The following is a 5,804-nucleotide window of genomic DNA, read 5'->3' as shown; positions in this document are numbered from 1 at the left end:
TGGAGTTGATAAGTAGGATTTTAGATCCTGAAAAGTTGTCTCATGTTCATCCGTCCATTGAAACTGTTTATTCTTTCTGAGGAGGTTATAAAATGTTTTGCATCTCTCAGAGGATCTTGATATGAAACCGTTCAGAGCAGCTACCCGGCCTATCAATTTCTGGATATCTTTGATAGACTTGGGTGACTGTAGTTCCAGGATAGCCTTTATCTGTTCAGGGCTAGCTTCTATGCCTCTCTTTGTGACCATATATCCAAGGAATTTGCCTGCAGAGACTCCAAAGTGGCATTTTGTAGGGTTTAGCTTCATGTTATATTTTTTCAATATCTCAAATGCTATTTCTAGATGTTTCACATGATCTTCTGCATTCTTGGATTTCACCACCATGTCGTCTATGTATACTTCCATGATGTCACCTATTTGGTCTTTAAACATCATGTTGACCGGCGCGCCGGTACATTGCCCCCGCATTCTTCAGCCGAAAGGCATGGCGGTGTAATAAAGATATGCCTCGATGCTGTAATGAATGCGATACTCTTCCGGTCGGCAGGGTGCATCTTTATTTGATTGAATCCCTTTGGAAGCATCCATGAATGTCGCATCTCGTGGCCTCTTGTTGCGTCTACCATGGCATCGATATGAGGCGGGGGAATGGATCTTTAGGACAAGATTTGTTCGAGTCGGTGTAGTTTACACGGACTCTCCACTTTCCATTCTTTTTTCGCACAACAACTATGTTAGCTTGACCACTCGGGATACATTACTTCCCTGATCATCCCCATATCCAAGAGTTTCTCTACTTCCTCGTTTATAATAGTATTTCTTTTAGCTGCAAATTTCCGCCTTTTCTGTTGTACAGGCTTAAAAGATGGGTCAACATTGAGTTTATGAGTAGTTATATTAGCGCTAATTCCAGTCATATCAAAATGTGACCAAGCAAACCAAGATGATTTATTTTTAAGGAACTTTACCAGTTCGGGCCCGACACTATCTCGGTGCGTCGATCCTATTAAAACATATCGTCGGGTACTCGAGAGTCTAGGATTACCCGATCTGTCTCCATCCCGGGAGGTGCCACATAAGTGCTCCGATGGGGGTCTTTGTAATTGCTATGCCAGGGACTTACCTGCCTTGGAAGGCTTCAAGGCTGTTGTGTAGCATTCCTGGGCTGTCTTGTGATCCCCTTTGATTTTGGCTATGCTCCAATCTGTTGGTATCTTGATGCACTGGTGATAGGTTGACGGTACGACCTTGACATTATGAATCCAGGGCCTACCCAGGATAGCGTTGTAGAATGACAGGCAGTCAAGGACTCCAAATTTCTCATAAGATGAGACTCCTTCCAAGTAGGTTGAGAGGTGGATTTCTCCTAGGCTATTCCTTGTTTCGCCACTGAATCCTACTAGGACGCTGGATTTCTTGATGATTTGGTCCTCGTTGATCTTCATGGCTTTCAGTACGTCAAGCATGATCAGGTTCACTGAGCTGCCTCCGTCTACCAGGATCCTTCTTACTGTGGCTGTTCCAATCTGCATGGAAATTACCAGGCCATCATGATGAACATCAGGGATGCCCACTAGGTGACAATCATTGAAAGTGATTGTTGGGACATGATCCGGCTTGCAGGGTGACACAGTCCTTGGCGTCCTGGCTATCTTCTTTGCTGCTGAACTTGTCAGGCCGCAAATCTCCGAACCGCCAGATATGAATTTTACTTCATAGATTGGTGGTGGTGGAGGGAGACTACGATCCTGCTTATGCTCCTGATTCTCTTTATCCTGGTTTGCGTTCTTGCCTTTTGTGTTGATCAGGTCTTTCAAGTATCCTGATTTTAGCAGGTAGGCCACTTCCTTCCTCAGGGTGAAACAATCATCCGTGGTGTGTCCAATATCCATGTGAAATTCGCACCATTTTGAATTGTCTCTTCTGGGATTTGGATTTTCTGACTTCCTGGGCCATCTGACAGCTGATCCCATGTTGTCAAGTCTCTGGATTAATCCTGCACCCTCAACACTTAAGTTATGTTCGGAGATAGGTGGATAAACTTTAACCTTACCTTGATACTCATGAGCCAGGTTAACTTCTGACTGATCTGGCCTGGAATATGTAGTAGGTCTGTAGTTGTTTCCTTTGTTGCTCTTCCTACTGCTCCTTTCATGATCTTTTGGTCTACTGGGTGATCCAAGTTTATAGATTTCGTCTTCTTCCAGCCTGATGAAAGCAAGAGTCTTGGCCTGATCATCTTCGAAGATATGGCAGGGATACTTAGTGAGTTCGCTGTATAAGTCACTATATGGTAGTAACCCCTGTCTGAATGCCTCCACTGCTGTTCCAACGTCACACCGGGTATGGATACTTTCTCCTTGTTGAATCTTGCAAGAAATGTCCTGAGAGTTTCATCAGGCTTCTGTGTAACTTGGTAAAGGTCACTGGATCGTTTCTCCAACTCCCTGCTACTTGCGAACTGCTGGTTAAAACTGTTGATCAGGTTGGCAAAGGAATGGATGCTCCCAGTTAGCAGGTTGATATACCATTGCAGATCAGGGCCAGTCAGGGCCGTTTCTAAACTCGCTGGGAATATGCAGCCAGCATTTTCTGCTTGTAAAGAGCCACGTGATTCTGTGGATCCGTGGTTCCATCATAGACCCTCATGGATGGAATTGTGAATTTTTTTGGTAGGTCTACTTTTGCTATTTCGTCTATGAAAGGCGAATCAGCATAGCTGTCAGGGGCAGCTTCTTCCATACTGGCAGGTACTCCAGGTATCTTATCGAATTTTTCGTTGAGTTTCTTGATCTCCTGAATCACTGCCATCATGATGGCTGCTGCGGATTCATCAGGCTTCTCCTTATCATCTTTTAGTTCATCATCACCATTAACATTAATGGATTTAGGAATACTTGGGCTCCCAAAACTGGAAAAATTAATATTTTTAATGATTGATGCAAATGGGGTTCCTGGTTGGAATCTAGAGCCTGCCCCTTGAGTCTTTTCTAATTTTTGCTTTAGAGCTAACTCAGATTCTTTCAATTGCAGGATTTCTGCCTCAGTTTGGGCAACTTTTTCTTTCAGGCTTTCCAACTCAGCGATTTGTTGGAGAGTTGTATTCAATTGTTCTTCAATGGTGGGTTGGGCCATTTTTGTAGGATTTTTGAATTTTTGTAGGCTGAGAAAAAAGGATTTAAAGAGCTAGATGCCCCACGGTGGGCGCCAATTGTTTTGTGTGGATTTTGCGCAAGGCGAAATCAGGTCAGGGTAGAGATGTGTAAGGTTAACTAGCTCTAGGTAGTCTATTGGTCAGGTCGTTAGGGTACAATATAAAGTTGTAAATAAGATAACGATAACAATAATAAGACAAAGTATTTTGTACGTGGAAAACCCTTAAATGGGAAAAAACCACGGGCACCAAGCCAGGAGAGGATTTCACTATATAGTTTGGGAGAATTATTGTATGATAATAACAATGCTTATATTTCTCTATGTATTGTGTATGTAAATGTGTGCTTCTTCTTGTGTGAGAACGAGATGATTCCAACATCTTCAAAGTGCTCCTTATATAATCTTCAATCTTGAACGGCTGCCTGATATGGTAATGAATGCGGATTATTCTTCATTATTACCTGTAATAATTGCTAATTATTCCTCCCTTAATTACTGCATTTACTGCGAGATCTTCTCACTTAATGCCGCGTATATAATTCCTTTATAATATGCGTATATGGTCTAATATCGTCCTGATATTTTGACCGTTGTCCTCTCCATGGCCTGACGCCTATCTTCATGTGTCCTGATAGCCTGACACCCTGACGGCCTGACAGTCAGGTTTAGATGAGATACTGATTAGGAAGGTCTGCGGATTTCCAGGCCTAACACCGAGGAAGAGAAATGTCTGAAGGAGAGGAGTAGATGGTGTCACATCTTCTAAACCAAAGGCGCCAGACAATAAATTAAAAAATGGTGGGCCAGGTGGTGTTGATGCAGTGCAATTTTCAAACAACTAGGGTTGGAGGTCACGGGAGAAAAAGGAAGGTTTAACATTAAAACGGGACCAAACTTCCATAGAAACGCTGTAATCGCGGAGGGAGTGGAGGGAGGACTCCGGGAGGGAGAGGTTGGCGCACACGTTGCACCTAGACGAAGGAATGATGGTTCTAGTGTGAAGGGTAAGGTTTTAGGGGTAGCTTGTCCCACCAAGCGAGCCATAAGAAAACCTTAATTTTGGGAAGGGAGGGGTTGTCCCACAGCCAAAAGAAGTCAGGCAAGTAGCGTGGGAGGGGGGGAGGGACCAACGAGGTAAAAGTAGGTGGAGCCTAGAGAGAATTTGTTCTTGGGGGCAAGGGAAGTTGTGAGGATGTCTTGCCTTGGGGTGGTTGGAAGGGGGAGACTAAGTATGACAGTAGAAATAGAGTCGGTGAGGATGAAGTCAAGGTGGTCAAAGACCCAGCGGCCATCATGAATAATCAAGCAGAGTTTGGCATTGAGGAGTTCAGGTTGAGGGGTCCAGAAATGGCACTCCGAAGAGACCCAAGAGAGAGCCAAGGATCGCCCTAGAGGGTAATAGAGGAGCCATCGCCAATGGACCACGTTAGGTGCTGCTTTAGAAAGGGCCAACCAATGCCCACATTTCTCCAAATGTGAGACCCAGAGTGGAAGGAAGTGGGGAGAAAGGTGAAGGTATTTGCTCTTAATAGCAATATGAGCCAAGGAGGATTTGTGAAATAGCAGTTTCCAGCTAAGTTTAGTAGAAAAGGTGCCATTCAGGTGGCAGGAAGCTCTGATTCAGAGGCCACCTTTTGAGAGAGGTTGAGTAACTAAGTCCCAGTTGGAGAGATGAAGCTTTCTAGAGGAGTGCCCAACCAGAGGTAGGAGCGAGTAATCTTGTCAATATCATGTAAGATGAAGGATGGGAGATGGATACATTGCATAGAGTGGGAAGGAATAGCATTTAAGGTGGATTTGATAAGACATAGTCTACCTGCCCGAGATAAGAAGTGGGCCTTCCAATTTGCAATCTTGGACTGGATGGCGTTGAGGAGAGATCGGAGATCAACCCTCTAGGGTTTCTTAGGGGTGAGAGGGAAGCCGAGGTAGGATCCAAGGTTCTTTGCCCTCTTGATGCCTAAAGAGGCAAGAGGGAGATGTCACCTGGGGGGTCCTTTTAGAGAAAATAATACTACTTTTAAGGCGGTTTATTTTTTTAATAGAGGACGCGCAGAAGGACAGGAGAGTGTCCTGGAGGGCACAAGTTTTGTTCTGAGGACCGGCCAAAAAGGAGGATATTGTCAGCAAATAGGAGGTGGGAAAAGGTGGCACCCCCTTTCTCAAGGGGGAAGGGATTCCAATCCTCATCGGAGCAAGATTGGTGAATGAGAGAAGAGAGAGCTTCCATGCAAATAATAAAAAAGATAAAGGGAGAGAGGATCCCCTTGTCTGAGACCTCTAGGGGGAGGAAGCTAGGTGAGTGGATGCTATTGAGAATGACATGGGAACAGAAAGAGGAAACACAACTCATGATGAGGGTCATAGAGTGAGTATCCACACATGCTTTAATGAGGCAAGAGCGGATGAAATCCCATTCAAGACAGTCAAAGGCCTTTTCTAGGTTAAGCTTAAGGGCAAACCATCCAAGTTTACTCTTTGTCGTATGCATAGAGTGGAGGATCTCAGAGGCAACGATGTAGTTAGTGGCAGTGCCTCTCCCGGGGATAGAACTTCCCTAGTTAGGGGAGATAATCTTGTGCATGAAGGGCTTAAGGCGATTAACAAGGATTTTTGTTACCATTTTGTAAGTAGTATTGTAAAGG

The sequence above is a fragment of the Silene latifolia genome, chromosome 1 (genome assembly GCF_048544455.1).
Source record: "Silene latifolia isolate original U9 population chromosome 1, ASM4854445v1, whole genome shotgun sequence".
In the NCBI taxonomy this organism is placed as follows: Eukaryota; Viridiplantae; Streptophyta; class Magnoliopsida; order Caryophyllales; family Caryophyllaceae; genus Silene; species Silene latifolia.
Note: the sequence above shows the minus strand (reverse complement) of the source record.